Raw genomic sequence first — 19,299 nt, forward strand, 5'->3', positions numbered from 1 at the left:
GAGCAGAATAGAACTCCCATTCCCTGACCGAAAACGGAACCCAGCCTGCGGCGGTGAAAGCACCAAATCCTAACCACTGCACCACCAGGAAGGGCACTTCAGACTCTTGTATCTTTTCTCACTGACACTGCTTCTGACTTTTTCTTTTGTACCATTTTGGCTGCAGATCAGTTTCTCCCTTTCACCAAAATTCCCTTTGCCTTTTTAATTCCCTGCTGCACCTGCAATCCTACTTTTAGCGATTCATGCCCAAGGGCACCAAAGTCCCTCTGCACAGCAGCGTGCTGCATTTTTTATCATTTAAAACATAGTCCATTTTGCGTTATTCCTACGAAAGTAGATGACCTCACACTTATCAACATTGAACTCCATCCGCCATGCCTTCGCTCACTCACTTAGACTATCTTTATTCCTCTGCAGACGTTTCGTGTCTTCTGCACACATTGCCCGTTACTCGTCTTAGTGCCATCTGCAAATTTCGACACACCGCGCTTAGTCCCCAATTCCAAATCATCTGTGTAAATTGTAAACAATTGTGGTCCCAGCACTCATCCCTGAGGCACGCCACGAGCCACTGAACACCAATGAGAAAAACACCATTTACCCCTACTCTTTGTTTTCTACTGGTCAACCAATCCTCTATCCAAGCCAATACATTACCTGTAATATGGTGCAACTTTATCTGATGTAGCAGCCTTTGATGTGACACCTTGTCACTTGCCTTCTGGAAATCAAGATACACCACATCCACAGGTCCCCCATTGTCCACATTGCAGGTAATGTCCTCAAAGAATTTCACCAAATTAATTCAGCAAGACCTGCCCTTCATGAACTCATGAACACCAGTGGGAAAATTTATATCCAGATGTCATGCTATTTCTTCCTTGAGCATAGATTCAATCATTTTCCCCAGTGCCGAAGTTAAGCTAACTGGACCAAAGTTACCGGCTTTTTGCCTATTTCCTTTTTTAAACAGTGACGTCACATTGGCTGTTATCAATCTGCGGGATCCATCCCAGAGTCCAGTGAATTTTGGTAAATAATTAATAGTGCATTTGCTATGTCCCCCATCACCCCTTTTAGTATCCTGGGATGCAGTTAATCAGGGCCAAGAGACCCCCATGTCCACTGTTAGCCGCGTTACCTTGCCCAGCACTGCCTCCTTAGTGATAATGATAATCTCTATCTCAATTAGTGAGAGTTTCACATCAGAGGTGAATTAAATGGGAAGAAACATTGAAATACATCACTTTCATTAGCTCAGAAACAGTACTACAAAAATGCTCTTTATTGAAACATACAGGTGTTATTGGCGATGTAACGGATTGGATGAAGAAAGGTTCGTTCCCTTCTGGGGCCGTGTGGGAAGGGGGTGTTTAATATCAGAATGGAGGTCACACATTTAAGGCAGGGTCGAGGTGAAGTTTATTCTCTCAGATGGTTGTGAATTAATGGATTCATTTACAGAAGAGGATTGTCAGAGCTGGGCCACAAAGTACATTTAAGGCTCAGCTCGAAAGATTTTGAGCTGCAAGTGTATCAATGTTTATCGGGAAATCCAAGAAAGTGCAGTTCAGGATTATCCGCTCATTTAATAGCAGAGCAGATTTCATGGGCTGAGCTGTCTCCTTCTCCTCCAAAACTGCATCATGTTAATACAAAGCTGCAAAACTGACCAGAGCAAATTTTGCTTAAGAACAGATAGAACCCATCGAGACAGTGAAGCTCAGTGATGTTTGCAAAGGTCGGCAAACAAAGGGGTAGTCATGGTCAGAAGTGGGATTCGAACCCACGCCTCCAGGTGGAGACCAGAACACCCAGCTTTACAGTGGAAGGAATCTATTCCTTGAGTCTGGCGCCTTCGACCACTCGGCCATCCTGACACACCTTTGCTGCTCCAGAGTGATCTGTATACCAGAGTAAACAGGAAAAGCCAGTCTTCAGCACCCACACTGAGCCTGGCTCCATTAGGCCCACAGTCACCTCTCACAAACCACCGTTGCCCTTCACTTTTCCCAACCTCCCCCTTGTTCTTGTCTGAAACAAATTGAACGTCAGGCAAATGCAGCTGACATTGCTGATGTAGAACTGGGATATAGATTGAAGCGATACTGCCTGGCCTGTGACAAAATTCTACTTCTAATGGTCAGTCAATATTTCAGAGTTATTATTGTAAATTTTAACCATGAACACGCCATGGCAGTGACGGCACTGAATCCTAATCAGCAGACTGTGAGGGAAGACGTATATCTCTATCACCCTGGTCACTGCCTGATTCAGCATTGTGTCTCTCATCCTTCTGTACATGATCCCCTTGGCTCCATCACGGTGTTGTCGCATTGTCTTGGTTAATAATGCACAGACTACCCTGCCATCTATTACATTGCAGCTTCTAATGCATGAAGCCCTACCTTACAGGGCACAGCCTTCGCTCTATAGTGCAGTACTGAAAGCAATGTTCTTGTAAACCACCGGCCATGAGTTTACTTCAAACTGGAGGAGATGAGAATGTTTGTACAACTGCGGCATCCATCATCTAAAAGAGGACATTCAATATTGTCTGAAATTATGCCAATGTCATTTCCCCCGCAGGCGAGCAGTCAGGTGAGGTGAGGTTTTGTAAACTGCAGGTTGACAAGGAAACAATGGGGGACAAACACAGAGAGGGGAGCGGCCGAATGCTTTATTTCTTTGCTGTAGTCAGATTCTGGTTTTGAAGTGTGAAATGGGACTATAGAACCCAAATGGGTGAAATCCTACTTTCTGGGCGTTGGTCCCTGCTGAGGCCTTTGTCACCTTCTGGGAAATGTGTCTGTGTGTTACCTTCTGAGCATGAAAATGTGGTCCACTTCCCCAAGGGAACGTGAACATCTCAAACAGCCGGCCTATTGCCCCGTAGCACACAAGGCTATGGGCCAAGGCTGAAAACTGGGTCGTTGAGCCCCTTTGTGTGCTGTAAAAACACGATGATTCAGTCATTTTGCAGGAGAAACAACTGTCGTAGAAAGAAAAAAAAAGCCAGAAGTTGTGCCATTAAGAAACGATGCACACATATCCGCCGCTATCCCTGGTGGTCTAGTGGTTAGGATTCAGCGCTTTCGCTACTGCAACCTGGGTTCGATTCCCGGTCAGAGAATCAAGTTTTATTCTTCCTGATGGTGACAACGCAAAGGTAGTGCAGCTCTGTCTGCGATCCTTGCAATGTCAGTTCCTGTCCCCGAGAACATCAGGGTCCATGTTCCAGCCGCTTAAAGAGGGGAAAGGTGCCTTAGCCGTCACTGCTCAGTCAGGCTACTCACCTTTGTGTTGTGTTGTTAGCAGGGACATCAGCAGTAAGGGGAACATTCACAAGATAAACAACCAGCAAAGATAATCACAGTCGCTACTTCAATTCAATTGTCTCCCCTTTGTGACGCAGTGAGTTTCACTGCCATTTGTCGTCAGGAAGCTACAATTCACCCGATCGAGTCTGCTCAGCTATTCAATGAGATCGCTGCTGATCTGATAAATGTCAACTCCGCTTTCCTGCTTTTCCTCCATAACCTGAGGTAAACCCAAACCTAATCACAACATCTGGAAGTTTAGATGACTTCAGTGACCTGTGCATGTTTGCATGAAATTGAATAATATGAAATGAGCGAAAAAAAGCCCTTCCCACAATTCAACCCAGTGCAGGGTCAGCCATATGACAAAACTAAGAGAGGAAAGACGTTACCTCTATTTCTCCCAGCACAGATTTCTCTCTTGATGAATTGAATATTTGCAGCATTTTTCATTATAATTGTGACATTTTCATGGACAGATCCTCACTCAACCCACAAACAACTGTGCTTCCAAAAACTATTTTGCCTCAGATTAAAATTGCTGTGCATCTTTTCATACAGCTTGAGGTTCCAATTATCCCTGCTCCATGTCAACAGAAGCTGCTCCGGGTGAGGTTGGAGCTCACAGACTCGGCATTTCACGCGCCTCTATGGCCATTGAAGGGCCTCGTGCTCACCGATTGCATCACTTCTATCTGTATCCCCATGGTCACTGTCTGATTCACCATTGCATCTTTCATCCTTCTGCACATCATCCCCGTGGCTCTATCTCAATTTTGTCACATTGCCTTGGCTCATAATGCACAGACTATCCCGTCATCTATTATCACAGCGTATGTCTGCACGCTCATTGACACCCCCATTTCCGGTTATATCTTCATGGCTGGATCACTGAGTTTCCCTGGTTCTGGGCCCAGGAACTGGGATTATATGGTTGTATGCAGCAATGGTTACTTCCTTGTGTGAGGGAGCTGATGAAATATCCAATGTTAAACTAGATTACTATTGAAAGGTACATTTCAACAAGAGCCAGCACTGTACACGGAGTCTTTGATATTTCGTAGAAATCTATCAATCTCAGTCTTCAATATAATCATTGATGGAATCTCCACAGTCCCTGGTAGCATTGTAATTGCAGATTCCAGCCCTCTGTGAATCTCCACATTACAGTGTTCCAGTTGTCGATCTGGTGCTGTTCCTAACATATCCTCTGCCACTGTAGTTATTGCTTGTTGCACACCAGCAAACTCATGCGGTGCTGTGATCGTATTCTGGTTAGTACTCTGTGTTGTGGCCACAGCAACCTCGGTTTGAATCTGAGACCTGGCAGTGGGTGCTTGCTGTATTTTGTTTTAATCCTTGTGCCATGGGCCACAGAAATGCAGCAAGTATCAAACATTTTTACGTGTAAATATTCTTTGAGGTGGTGACAATCATCTCCCAACCCCGGCTCTCTCACATATCTGCATTTGATGTGTCACAATTCAAACCCACCACTTAGAGAATTTTCTCCCTCCCACAATCACTAACTCTCCTTTACGTCCCTCCTTCCACTTCACTGAGACACTGCACAAGCTAACATCCATTTTCACATTGACATTGTTCATTCTGTCTTGTTGCAGTCTATGTTGCTGAGTGAACGTGGCCTGTCTCACCACCAGGAACTCTAAACCAGATGAAATATTTAGATACTGGGACGGTCAGATCAAGACTCATGGAGCAGCTTTTACTGACATGGACCAGTGATTATTGGAACATCAGGCCTAGGAAAATGACCCATGGCAATAATGAGCAAAATGGACTGCATCAGAAAAGACCAGTTTCAGTGGCTTTCTGCAGCATTCATTGTATTTGGTCATTTCGCTACAGCGAGAGTATTGTGCGCAGTTCATTAATTCACATTATTGTGGGATGTGATAGCACCAGAAACTGTGCCGAAGAGATTTACCAGGATATTGTCTCACCTGAAGAGTTTCTGTTATGAAGTGAGATCGAACAGACTGTGGTCGTTTTCCTCAGAGCAGAGGCGATGTACAAAATAGTGAGGGTAGACTATGTAAACGCTTCCCCTCGAGGAAGGGTTCAATCACCGGGGTCCATAGATTTAACCTAAGAGGAAGGAAGTTTTGAGTATATTTACAGAAAATTGCTTTTAGCCAGTGGATGTTTGGAATCTGGAAGCCACTGCCTGCAAGTGTCCTAGAGGCAGAGATCCTTCTGACTTTAATAAGCATTCAGATGTGAATTTGTGATGCTGTGGCATTGACGGTTATGGGCGAAGCAATAGAAATAGAATTTGGATACTAAAGCGATTGTATGTGATTGGTGCACACGTAAAGGGCTGAGGGGGCAGTAGCACCTGATGCCGTCATTAGCATTGTGGTCAGTATCCCCACCTTTCACGAGGGAAACCAGGGTTCAATTTCCTACTGGACCCAACCCAAGCATTTTTGGGGCCTTTCAGCAAAACGGACCCAGCTTCGATTTCAGCTTCAGCTGATGTCTGCATGGAGTTTGCACATTCTCACCATGTCTGCGTCTGAGTGCTTCAATTTCTCCCCATGGTCTAAACGTATGCAGGCTCGCTGAATTGAACACAGAGAACACAGAAGAGTACAGCACAGGCTCTTCAGCCCACAATGTTGTGCCAAAATATCATCCTACTCTAAGATCAAACTACCCTCCATAGTCTATGTTTTACGATCATCCTCGCAACTGTCCAAGACTCGGTTAAATGTCCCGAATGTATCTGACTTGAATACCGCTGCCGACTGAGCATTCCATGCACCCACCACTCTCTGTGTAAAGAACCTACTTCTGACATCGCCACAATATCTTCATTCAATCACCTTAAAAGTATGCCCCCTCATAATAGTCACTTCTGCTCTGGGAAAAGGTCTCTGAGTATCCATGCTATCTATGTCCCTCATCAACTTATTTACCTATATCAAGTTACAGCTCATCCTTCTTTTCTCCAAAGAGAAAAGCCCAAGCTCCCTCAACCTTTCCTCATAAGACCTGCCCTCCAGTTCAGGCAGCATACTGGTAAATCTCCTCTGCACCCACACGGAAGCTTTCGCATCCTTCCTATAATGAGGCGATCAGAACTGAACACAATATTCCAAGTGTGGTCTCACGAGTGTTTTAAGCAACTGCAGTATATCCTTGTGGCTTTTAAACTCAATTTCCTTGCCAATGAAAGCCAACACAACGTACACCTTCTCAACAGCACTATTAATTTGGGTAGCAACTTTGACGGGTCTATCGATGCGGACCCCAAGATCCCTCTGTTTCTCTACATTAGCAAGAACATTAGGTTAACCCTAAATTCTGTATTTAAAGTCAACCTTTCAAAATGAATGACTTCACACTTTTCCAGGGTGAATTCCATCTGCCACTTCTTTGCCCAGCTTTTCATCTTGTCAATCACCCATTGCAAACTCCAACAGCCCTCCACACTACCCACCATGCCACCAAACTTCGTGTCATCATCAAACTGACTAACCCATCTTTCCACTTCCTCATCCAAGTCATTTATAAAGACCACAAACAGTGGGGTTCCCAGAACAGATTCTTTCAGAACACCACTGATCGTCGAGCTTCAGGCTGAATAATTTCCATCTATTACAACCCTCCGGCTTCCATTCTGTATCCAGACAACCAAATTTCCATGAATCCCATGTCTCCTAGCTTTCTAAATGAACCTACCTTGGGGAACTAAATCAAATGCTTCTCTAAAATCCATATGCACCACTTCCATTGCTTGATCTTCATCAATGTCATTTGCCACATCCTCAAAGAATTCAGTCAGGCTTCTGAGGCATGACCCGCCCCTCAAAAAGCCAAACTGACTATTTTTAATCAAATTGTGCATGTCCAAATAATCATAAATACTGTCTGTCAGAATCCTCTCCACTAATTTGCCCACCACAGAATGACTCACTCTTCTGTAATTCACAGGATTATCCCTATTGCCTTTCTTGAACAAGGGAATAACATTTGCCACCCTCCAATCATTTGGTATTACTCCAGCAGGCAGTGAGGACGCAAAAGTCATCACCAAAGGCAAAGCATTCTTTCCCTTGCTTCATCCTCCTTCCGAACATCAACCTGTTTGACCGTATCTGTCTTTTTCATGCTATCCTCACAAATGTTATGGCCCCTCTCACTGGTGAATACTGAAGCAAAGTATTCATCAAGGCCCTCCCCTACCATATCTGACTCTGAGCGCAAGTTTCTCCTACTATCCCTGGTAGGCACCACCATTACTCTGACCATGCTCTTGTTCCTCACATAAATATAGAATGCCTTGGATTTTCCTTCATCCAACTGTGGATCCATAGGGACTGTGAGAGGAGTTACAATTCCCCATCCAAGCTGCAAACACATCGGCGCAATCATATCCGGAAGAAACTGTTGACTTGCTGGATGTGTGAGAAGGCATTCACAGCGGTTTCACACTGGAAAGGGGCTGTTTCCCTGCTGTGGGAGTGGCAAGGAATTCATTCAGCCATCCCACCTGCTGACACACCAATGGGTCCACGCTGGGGAGAGACCATTCACCTGCTCCGAGTGTGGGAAGGAGTTCTCCTGGTCATCCAGCCTGTTGAAACCCCAACAGGTTAACTCTGAACAGAGACCCTTGAAATGTGCAGATTGTCGGAAGTGCAATAAAAGCTCAAGTAGACTTTTGTACTGCCAACGTGCTCACAGGTGCTGTCACTGTGGGGCTGGGTGCAGGGCATCATCAGCCCTCATTGTACATCAGCAAATACACACTGGGGAGAGGTCATTCACCTACTCGGTATATGAGAGAAAATTCACTCAGACATATAGCTTGAAGAAACACCAGTGGGTTCACAAGTAACTTCAGTAATTGAATATTTATTTTGCTTGTTCATGGGATCATGGCATCAGAAGCTCAGCAAGCTTTTATCATCCGTTCTAACTGCCCAGGGGATGGTTCAGAATCAAACTAATGGTTATAGGGCGGATTCACATGGAGGTCAGAATAACAATGGCTCCCAGACCCGATGGCATTGAGTTGATTTTCTGGTCTCTTGTCCCGTTTCTGGAACAAAAGTGAATAAATTGGTGCAATTGATTTAAAAGTGAAAGACTAAAATGTTGTTTTTCTCTCTGATTCAGCATGCCCTGCTGTTTTCTCAGTTGTTATTGACAACCTCATGGCCCTCACTCCATCATCTGTTCCGGAGAGTGTTACAGGAAGGAGGGAATGGTCAACTGTATCTGGTCACTCAAAGGGTCACTGGACCTGAAAGGGTAACTCGGATTTCTTTCATAGATGCTGCCGGGCCTGCTGTATTTTTCCAGCAATTTCTGTTTTTGTTTCTGATTTCCTGCATTTGCAGTTTTTTTGTAAATGTTTTTTTTCAATATCCTCTTTGTCTGTTTCAGAGGAGCCTCATTGATAGGTTTGGTCGGTTTTGGAAATTGAAAGTTAAGGCACAGATCAGGCAATGATCTAATTGAATGACAGAACAGGCTTGAGGGGCCGAATGGCCTACTCCTGTTTCGATAAAAGTTTTCCATTTGCAGCTTGTGGCAATATTTCCCCCCACTCTTCACTTCACATCCCTGACTGTTACACTATGTGCTATAACTGGCTGAACAAATCTCCTGTGTTTGAACTCAGTCTGTTACTATTCAGTGCCCCATCTTTGCCTGCCCGGGTTTGACTCTCATCAGAGAATGCTGTCTCTCCTGCAGAAATTCACCAAAGATCCTCAGGCAGCACCTTCCAAACACATAACCACTTCCATCTGGAAGAACAAGGGCAGCAGATATATGGGAAGATCACCACATCCACGTTCCCCTCCAATTCACTCACCATCCTGGCTTGGAAATATATCACCGTTCCTTCACTGTCGCTGGGTCAAAATCCTGGAATTCCCTCCCTAATAGCATTGTGGGTCACCACACATCAGGAGGACTGCAGTCATTCAGGAAGGCAGCTCACCACCACCTTCCCAAGGGCAACTACTGATGGGCAGGAAATGCTGGGCAGCCAGGGACACCCACATCCCACACATTAATTTAAAAAATACTGTGTGAACAGTCACAAGAGGAGGATCCTGGAGTCTCATTCCCCTGGAACAAAAACAAAGTTGCTGGAATAGTTCAGCAGGTCTGGAAGCATCTGTGACCCTTCCTCACTCCCCTGGGATCTACCAAACCTGCTTATTATTTCCACTTCCTCTTTCATTCTGACAGTTTAATTTCTCAATTTCAGTCCATGCGCCTTTTGAGCTCTTCAACAACCCCATTGAGGTAAACGAGAGCTGGAATTAATGCAGGGAACTGGGAATTGGGCGGAAGTATGAGGAGAGTCCACATCAAAGAAAGCTCCCATTCCAACAACAGAGCTTCTCAAAACACAAAGGCAGTATGAAAGCTTGAGCTGAATGAACATGGGGGTGTGTGGGCTGTCATGAGGAAAAAGTGACCATGATCACTAATGGTTCAGATCACAGGATCCCGACAGTGCAGAAAGAGGCCATTCAATGCATCCAGTCTGCACTAGCTCTCTATCCCACCCTACTCCCCACAACCCCACATTTACCGCAGCTAACCCAACCACGTAAGCTGCACACTCGGGGACAATTTAGTGCGGCCAATCCACCTAACTTGCATTTTTGGGCTGTGGGAGAATCACAGCTTAGCTCTCAAGAAAAAATGTGGATTAAGGCTCAAAAAAACCTCAAGTCTATAGAAAATTCATGCTTTTTGTTTCCAAAATTAAAATCTGGGGAAAACTGCAGCCACAACGATTTTAGAAATCACTCTGGAGGAAGAGAATTCAAAACTCTGACCCAGGGGTGGGGTTGACAGATGCCTGGGACCAGAAATGTAACAGATTCAGAGCAAGGTAGGGGTGAGACAAGGGCAAAAGGCACATGTCACGGGGGGAAGGCAGAAGAGATCCAATTGCAGAAATGTTATTAGTCCCTCAAGGCTGCAGGGAATGGAGTTAGGACTGGAAAAGAAACAAATAAACAAAAGATGTGCCTGGAGCCAGGTGTGCAGTGGACCCAGACACAAATTGAAACAAGAAATGTAAACAAATTGGGGCAGAGTTCACAGTCTGAAATTGTTGATCTCAATGATGAGACCAGAAAGCTGTAAAGCCTGGCTCGTTCTATTCCAGCCAACACACACATGATGAGCCAAGGGTGAATGCTGCTGGCCAGCCAACAATATGCACATCACACAAATGAATTAAAAAAGGCCTTGCTCAGCACTGTAATTTTCTGTTACTTTTGTTCTGACATTTGCAGTTTGTTTCTGATGACGGCTATAACCCTAAAATTGAACTAGAGTTTAGTATCCGAGAGAAATGTAAAATAAGTCAGCTTTGCTTCAAGCACATCGCTGTAGTTTGTTGTATTTGTCCTGAGGGCTGAACAGCACCTGGAGCTCAGAAAGGACAATCTCAGGGTGGGAGGTAGGGGAATCGTGCACAGCAACAGAGCTTCAGTCGGGGCAAATCCCTCAGGGTCAGACTGAGGGGGTCAGATGGCACTTTACTCTTTCACATCTCTCTTCATTGACAGCCAAGCCACAGTGTGGGTTAATCCTGCTGTGTGTAAGAAATGTGTCCCAGCTACTGTCTTCCATGGCTCACAGCTCCTTGACACGGAACAGAATCTCGTTTCCAACTTGGTTTAGAGTCAGGGGAAGTACAACGGTGAATGCCGGAAATGTGCTTCAAATCAGAGATTAGTGTAAATCAATGATGTGTTCCTGACTGGAAGTGAACCCTCAGGCTCAAGTTTAGGTTTCTTCTACATTGGTAAAGATAAAACAGTATTTCGTAGCCGTACAGCACTAAGACCCAGAGCAGTGGGAGCAGGGGTATGAACATCCTGTCCCTGCCTCTGCTGTAATCACACAGAATGCACCAGGGTGAAGTGAGAGAAGGGTCTGGGTTAGAAATTATATTTCACCAACAATGATTACATGGGGCGGGTTGATAAAATGTTAATTTTCATTTTCAATTACTGCACATAACATGCATGTATTTTTCAGGAAAGGATGAAGAGGGGTTCGTGCTGGCAGTGGGAAGATGTTTTTTTCGGAAGGAGTCTTGTCTGAGACTTTATCACGTTTTTATGATGTCTCCAGGACATGTCTTTTATTCCCACTTTGATTTCATTTCCCAACCTGACTACCTTCCTTCCACTTGTTTGATCCAGAAGTAACTGTCAAAAACGAATGATAATGGGAACCGCAGATGCTGGAGAATCCCAGATAATAAAGTGTGAAGCTGGATGAACACAGCAGGCCAAGCAGCATCTCAGGAGCACAAAATCTGACGTTTCGGGCCTAGACCGATGAAGGGCCTGTGCCCGAAACTTCAGCTTTTGTGCTCCTGAGATGCTGCTTGGCCTGCTGTGTTCATCCAGCTTCCCACTTTATTGTCAAAAACAAATATTTCACTTGGTGGATATTTTCCTGTGACAATTTTTTTTATTTCAAAAGCCTCACATCAGGTTTAATCCAATCAAACACAAAACAGCCCTCTTGATTTACACCCAAACGACATCCCTGTACTCCTGAGAACATGAGATTTGGACACAGGCACAAGATGCTTCTGGTGTAAGTTAGTAACAAAACGGCTTCTAGCCTGGGAACTGTAAATTCTGCTGGAGCTGCTCTTTTCGCCTAGGAACTGTGAGTTCTGCGAGAGCAACATAAATAATGCTGGAATGATAAGATAACGCAGTACTAACCATTCTAGCTGCCCTTCAGTTGCAAATGTTGTGGCACTATGTGGTGAGATAAAAAGTAACCTATGTGTTGTGATGTAAGTTGTTTACCAGTTAATGTTATAGGATTATGTAACTGTCAATGAAGCAATATCATGTATTGATTGTTTGAATACACTGTGCGATCACACCATGTACCCTGCTTTAAGAAAAGTATAGAAATGTCTTTGTATTAGCCTGTGGGTTGCAGCTCCTCCGGGGAATACGGAAGTCCTCAACTTCTGCGTTTTACGGATGATCTGTACCCGGCCGTATGATGAAATAAAGCGTAAAGTCTTAAACAGCCAGACCGATTGTGAGTGCTCATTGACTGATCAGGGAACTGAGAAACCCCACCGGGGGTCGAGATTTACACAGGGATCGGGTGAATCCTGAGAGGAGTGTAAGGGCAGTTGGAGTACGCTTTAGAAGGAGATCACCACTGATGCAAAGTGGCAGCAGCCGTCTACAAGATGCACTGCAGTGACTCAGTAGGGCCCCTCCAACAGCACCTTCTGAATCTGCAGTCTTCAACATCCAGAAGGACAGGGGCAGCAGCCACATGGGAACGCTACCACCTGCTCGATCCCCTCTAGGCCACATACTGTGCTGACCTGGAAATATAACGTGGAGATCCTGGTGTGGGATTGGGGTGGACAAAGTCAGGAGTCAGATGACACCAGATTATAGATCAACAGGTTTATTTGAAATCACAAGCTTTCTGAACGCTGCACCCAACTTTGTCACTTTCTCATGATGTGTAATAAAGTCATAAAGTGGCGCTTGATCTGTCAAAGTTGGAACACCCCGAAAGGTTATGATTTCAAATAAACCTGTTGGACTTGAACCTGGTGTTATGTGTCATCTGACTTTGGCCTGGGAATATATTATGTTCCTTCTGTGTTGCTTGGTCACATTCCTGGAAGTCTCCCTCAATAGCACTGTGGATCTATCAACAATACATGGACCATAGCTAGCTCCATCCTCTCCAGGGCGGTTAGCGATGGACAATAAATCTGGGCCTACAGTAATGCCAATGACTCATAAGCAAATACAATATTTAGATCAGTGAGGGAGTGATGGGGAGGGAGTGAGGGAGGGATGGGCAGGGAGCGAGGCAGGGGCAGGAGAGGAAGGAGCAAGAGAAGGAAGGTGAGGGGGAGGGAGTGGTGAAGGAGTGAGGGGGAGAGCGGGAGTGAGGGGGCATCACTGGGAAGGAGGGAACAAGTGAGGGAGAAAAGGACAGGGACCAGTGGACAGGGAGCGAGGCGTGGGGAAGAAGGGAGCAAGGGACGGGGAAGGGAGGGAGTGAGGGATGGGGAGGGATGGAGGGAGAATGTGACAGGGAGTGAGCAATGGGCAGGAAGGGAGGGAGCAACGGAGTGAGGGATTTGGAGAGTGGGACCGAGGGACGCAAAGGGAGCAAAAGGACGGGGAGGGAAGGAGTGAGGGTAGCAGGGGAGGGATGACGAGTGGGGGAGGGAGTGACGGGGATCGAGGGAGTGGGGGACCAGGATCGAGTGAGTGAGGGACCAGGATTGAGGGACTGAGGGAGAAGATCCAAGGACGGGTGCGAGACACCGAGGGACCGGGGGAGGGAGCGAGTGAGGGAGGATGTGAGGGACAGGGATGGAGGGAGTGAGGAACGTGGAGGAGGGAGAGAGTGTGGGAGCAAGGGACGGGGAGGCAGAGTTTGAGGGATGAGGGAGGGACCGATGGGGAGGGAGTGATGGAGGGAGGGACAGGGATGTGGGAGTGATGGGGAGGGACAGGGAGGAGGGAGGGAGCAAGAGGCATGGTAAGGGTGGGAGTGAGTGACAGAGAGGGGTCAAGGGAGTGAGTGAGAGCTGGGGAGTGAGAGACGGGGAGCCAGGAATCGAGGGACGGGGAGTGAGGGATGTGGGTAGGGAGGGAGCAAAGGATTTGGAGTCAGGGAGCAAAGGACAAGGCATTGATGGGGAGGGAGCAAGGGATGGGGAGGGGGAGGGAATGAGGGACGGTGAGGAGGCAGGAAGCAAGGGACATGGTAATGTTGGGAGTGAGGGATGGAGAGGGATCAAGGGAGGGAGTGAAGGATGGGGAGGGAGAGACGGGGAGCGAGGGATAGGGAGTGATCGAGTGAGGGATGGAGAGGAGGGGAGCAAGGGATGTGAATAGGGAGCAAGGAAGCGGGGTGGGAGCGAGGGAGGAATGGGGAGGGAGCGAGGGAGGGGACAGGGTGAGAGGGATGGAGGGGGGTGAGAGGGAGGGTAGTGGTCGGGGTGGGAGTGAGGGAGAGACGGGCAGCGAGGCAGTGAGGGATGGGGATGAAGGGAGCAAAGGACCTGGTTAGGGAGGGAGTGAGGGAGGGGAGGTACGGGGACATGGGGAAGCGAGGGTGGGAGCGAAGAACGGGGTGTCTGTGAGCAAGGGATGAGGAAGTTACTGGAAGGGATCAAGTGAGGACGGGAAGGGAGAAGGGGAGGGAGAGACGGGGGGAGGGACGGGAGTGGGGAGCACAGGATGTGGAGGGAGTGAGGGAGGAACAGGGAGGGGGTTGGGAGGAAAGGACGGGAAAGATCAGTGAGTGAGGGAGAGGGGAAGGAGTGAGGAAGGGACGGGGAGGGTGGGACTGAAGGACGGGGATGGAAGGAATGTGGAGGGAGCGAGGAAGGACCGAGGGATGGGCAGGGAGGGAGTGAGGACGGAGGGAGAGGGGAGAAAGGAGGGGCCAAGCAGGGAGCGATGGGCCGATAGATGGACTGAGCATTGGGCGAGGAGGGAATGAGGGACAGGGAGGGAGCGAGCGAGGGAGCGCGGGATGGGGACGGAGGGAGAAAGAGATGTGGGTGTGTCATGGGGAGGTAGGGAGAAAGGAATGGGGAATGGAGTGAGGGAGGGATGGGGAGGGGGGAGTGAGGGAGGGATGGACAGGTAGGGAAGGAGCGAGTGACGGGGTGGGAGAAAAGGAGGGAGCGAGGAACAGAGAAGGAGCGACGGAGGGAGTGAGGCATGGGGAGGGAGAGAGGGAAAGGGAGAGAGTGAGAATGGAGCGAGGGAGGAAGCAAGGCAGAAGTGAGGAAGGAGCTTGGGACGGGGAGGGAGTGAGGAACAGAGAAGGAGCAAGGGAGGGGTGAGGCAGAGGGAGGGAGCGAGGGAGAATGAGCAAGTGAGGGAAAGAGTGAGAACGGAGCGAGGGAGGAAGCAAGGCAGAAGCGAGGAAGGAACTAGGGACGGGGCCAGAGTGAGGGAGGGAGCGAGGAGGTAGCAAGCGGGGAGCAAGGAAGGAGCAAAGAGGGAGGAACGGACCGATTTAGGGACCGAGCGAGGGATAGGGAGGGAGTGAGGGCGGGCTGGGAGTGAGGGAACAAGAGACAGAGATGGAGAGATGTGAAACAAGGAGACGAGTGACAGGGACCGAGGAAACAGGAATGAGGGACAGCGAGGGAGCGAGTGAGCGAGGGAGGGACAGGGAGGAAGCAAGGAATTGGGTGGGAAGGAGTGGAGAACGTGGAGGGAGGGAGCGAGTGATGGGGATGAAGCAAGGGAGGGAGCGAGGGACAGAGAGGGAGCGAGGGATGGAGTGAGGGTTGGGGAAGGAGTGAGGGACGGGCAGGGAGCGAGGGACAGAGAGGAAGCGAGTGAATGTCGGATGAAGCGAGTGACTGAGAGGCAGAGGGAGGGAGGGAGAAGGGATACAAGGGAGAGAGGGATGGGAAGGGAATGAGCGAGGCAGTCAGGGACAGGGAGAGAGTGAGGCATAGGGAGGGAGGGAGCCAGGGACGGGATAGAAGGGCCTGGGAGCAAGGGACAAATGTTCAGGGACTGAAGGGCGGGAGCGATGGATGGGGAGTGAGGGATGTGTGGGAGGCTGGGAGTGAGGGACGAGTGAGGGAGTGACGGTGAGGGATCGAGGGAGGGAAGGACTGGGACGGGGGAGGGAGAGAGGGAGGGGCGTAGGGAGCGAGGGACGCAGGTGGAGGGTGGGAAGCACGGAGGGACTGGGAGGAAAGAAGCGAGCAAGGGACAGTGAGCGAGGGAGTGAGGCATGGGTAGGAAGAGAGCATGGGACGGGGGTAGGGAGGGAGCAAGGGACGGAGTGAGAGAAAGGGAATGAGGGTCAGGGTGGGAGTTAGTGAGGGACAGAGAGGTAGCGAGGGATGGGGAGGGAGTGAGGGAGGGAGCAAGGAGGTAGAGGGGGGAGCAAGGAGGGAGCAAGTGGGGAGCTGTGACTGATCGAGGGATTGAGCGAGGGATGGGGAGGAAGCGAGAAGGGACAGCAAGGGAGCGAGGGACAGGGAGGGAATGAGCAAGGGAGCGAGGGATGTGGAGAGAGTGAGGTACAGAGTGGGAGCGAGGGAGTTAAGGATGGTGAGGGAGTGAGGTATGGGGAGGGAGTGAGGGAGCTATGGATGGGGATGCAAACAGGGAATGAGAATGGAAAGGGAGCGAGGAAGCAATTGAGCAAGGGAGAGAGGGATGGAGCAAAAGAGAGAGGGTCAGAGCAAGGGAGCAAGGGACCGGGAGGGAGGGACCGAGAGATGGGGAGGGAGGAAGCAAGCGATGGGGAGGGTATGAGTGACGGAGCGAGGGATGGTGAGGGAGGGTCAGCAAGTGAGCAAAGGGCAGGAAGGAAGGGAGCAAAGGAGTGAGGGACAGAAAGAGAGGGAGTGATGGAGCGAGGGACGGGATGTGAGCTTGGGAGGGAGTGAGTGACATAACGGGAGTGAGAGAGGGAGCGAGTGGCAGGGAGGGAGTGACGGAGGGACTGGAGCAAGGGACGGGAGCAAAGGACAGAGGGACAGGAGAGAAGCATGGGGAGACAGCTCGCAACGGGATCGGGGATGAGGAGGGAGTGAAGGATGGGGAGGGAGTGAGGGACAGGGAAGGAGCGAGAGACATGGAGCGAGGGACAGGGAAGGAGCGAGGGGTGTGGAGGGACAGGGAGGGGAAGTGGCAGGGAGTGAGAGACAGGGAAGGACAAGGAGGGGGAGGGGCAGGGAGGGAGCAAAGAACAGGGAAGGAGGGAAAGGGATGAAGGAACAGGGAGAGGGAAAGGGAGGGTCAGGGAGGTAGACAAGGTTGGACGGACAGGGTGGGAGCCTGTTTCTCTCAACACAGAGACAAACAACAATATAGTTTGCTGTGCTGCTTGGCACTTTTTAATGAACGTTAATTACATATTGAAGTTATGGATGCAGTCAGTGGAATGGTGCCTTTTCTCTTTGGCCTGTGAGTTGAGAGAAACATTGACGTGTTTCCCTGTAACCCCCTGTGGGATAAGGTTGGATAAACCAGCACTACCTTCGATCTGTTACCATAGCGACAGGCTGCTTCATTGCTGAAACATTGAACTGAAATGAGAAAATCCTGGATGGATTGATTAATGAGTGAATTTGATTGATTGATGAATTCGGGTAAAGGGATATTTCAGCACATTCTTCAGCTGCTGCCTGAACTTAGTCTGGGTCACGGCATAAATCGCGGTGTTTGTGCAGCAACTGAGGAGCTGCAGCATGAAGCCCAATTCCTGCACAAAGGGATCTAGATACACAGATTCATACCCAAACCACCACATCCGGTTCCATATAGAATACACCATTAGTGTTGACCATAACAGGATGAAATTGGCTGAGATCACAAACAGTAAAATGATGGATTTTTTTCGATTTTGCATTTCTGTGTCACACTGACCGTCCCCATTGGTGTGAGCCCGGAGTCTCCTGCGGGCTCTGCTGGTCACTAAAATGTATCTGACGGTGAAAACATTGAGCAGCAGAATCAGGGGAAATGGGAGAGTCGGGGTTAGAATGTGGTGGAGGAACTCGATTGTGACCCAGGCACGAGAGTCACGGGCATTGATTGTTACATCACAAAACCAGGGGAAGTTCTGCAGCCAATAGCGAGCTGAGAGCATAAAATACCAGAAAATGTTCTTTAAACAGCTCAGCACAGTCACTGTTCCCAGAACCACAGCCGCCGTTTTCTCACTGCAATATTTACTTTTCAGCTTCTGGCAACAAATGGCCACAAATCGATCAAAGGTGAAAGTGACGGTGAACCAGACAGAACAGTCAGTGGCTGCAAAGAGCAGGGCGGCATGGATATTACACAAAGGGATGTACAACAGGAAATAAAACTGATGCCGATAAACAATGGGAATTTGTCTCAATATCAGGTCGAGGATAATGACCAGTAGATCTGCCACTGCCATGGCCCCCAGGTAACGTCTGACACATGGAGACAATCCACAATCTTTATAAAGCAGGACATAGATCGTCACTACGTTAACTGTGAGGAAGGAAAACAAACAAATTATACATCAGTCTGGAGGCAAAGTTACCAGTTTGATTGAGGCTCCTGTGACATTTTCAAATGTATCGCTGATTTACTGGAAAAAAAAGCTGAATTAACCCGTAGTAATGTCTCAATTTGTTTTATTTTACAAAAAAAACTGACATAAAATACAAGAAACTCTCCCTCCTGAAAGACACAAACACACATTCATAAGGACAGATGGCTTCCAGAACATTCCCACAGACTCAATCGCTCGAGAGCAGGCACAGGTCATTTCCTTACAGTTCCTGATGTAGAGGGTGATGACATTGCTCTCCTGAAGGATTCTCTCCCAGTTCCCTGAAGACAAACGGAGGATGGAAATTTCAGTCTTTTCGTCCACATTGTGGTGAATTTTCGGTTGTGAAGAAACATGAACGCAGGGAAAATGTATTCACCCCTTTAACTACCTGAGGGGAATTTGAAACACTGTCTCCTTCTCTCTGGAATGGGATTTTTTCCCTCGGGATCTTGTCTTTTGTTCAATTAACTGGCATCCAACTATTCACAAATAATGTCGGATACAGAATGTTCCGGGGAATGTCGGTAACAGAATGTTCCGGGGAATGTCGGTAACAGAATGTGATGGAGTCATGAAGATCCACATCACAAAGGCCCTTCAGTCCATCAGTTTTGGTGAGACCCACTCAGCCTCGCGGTGGAAATCTCTCCCCAAACGCAACACAACTGGCAAACACAAATTAAAGGCATTGCCAGATCAGCTGAAGTGGTCAGTTATCTCACATTCTCAATCCACCTCACAGAACCAGCCCAGACACCACAAACCCAGATGAAACATCTGTTCAGCATGGAGCACTGTGCAGACCAGGCTAGTGTCCTGCTCAATACAACCCGGCAATCTGTCCAGAGTGGGACACTGTGCAGGCCACACC

General features: G+C 48.4%; 1 non-coding gene across 1 annotated transcript; it reads right to left on the minus strand.

Annotated features, from left to right (window-relative positions):
- Positions 1-1,768: 1,768 nt before the first annotated feature.
- Positions 1,769-1,883, minus strand: trnal-caa (transfer RNA leucine (anticodon CAA)). Its single transcript has 2 exons — positions 1,846-1,883; positions 1,769-1,814 (listed from the first exon to the last, which is right to left on the minus strand). It is a non-coding gene; the product is annotated as a tRNA-Leu (tRNA).
- Positions 1,884-19,299: the final 17,416 nt, after the last annotated feature.

Source organism: Stegostoma tigrinum, unplaced genomic scaffold, assembly GCF_030684315.1.
Source record: "Stegostoma tigrinum isolate sSteTig4 unplaced genomic scaffold, sSteTig4.hap1 scaffold_53, whole genome shotgun sequence".
Classification (NCBI taxonomy): Eukaryota; Metazoa; Chordata; class Chondrichthyes; order Orectolobiformes; family Stegostomatidae; genus Stegostoma; species Stegostoma tigrinum.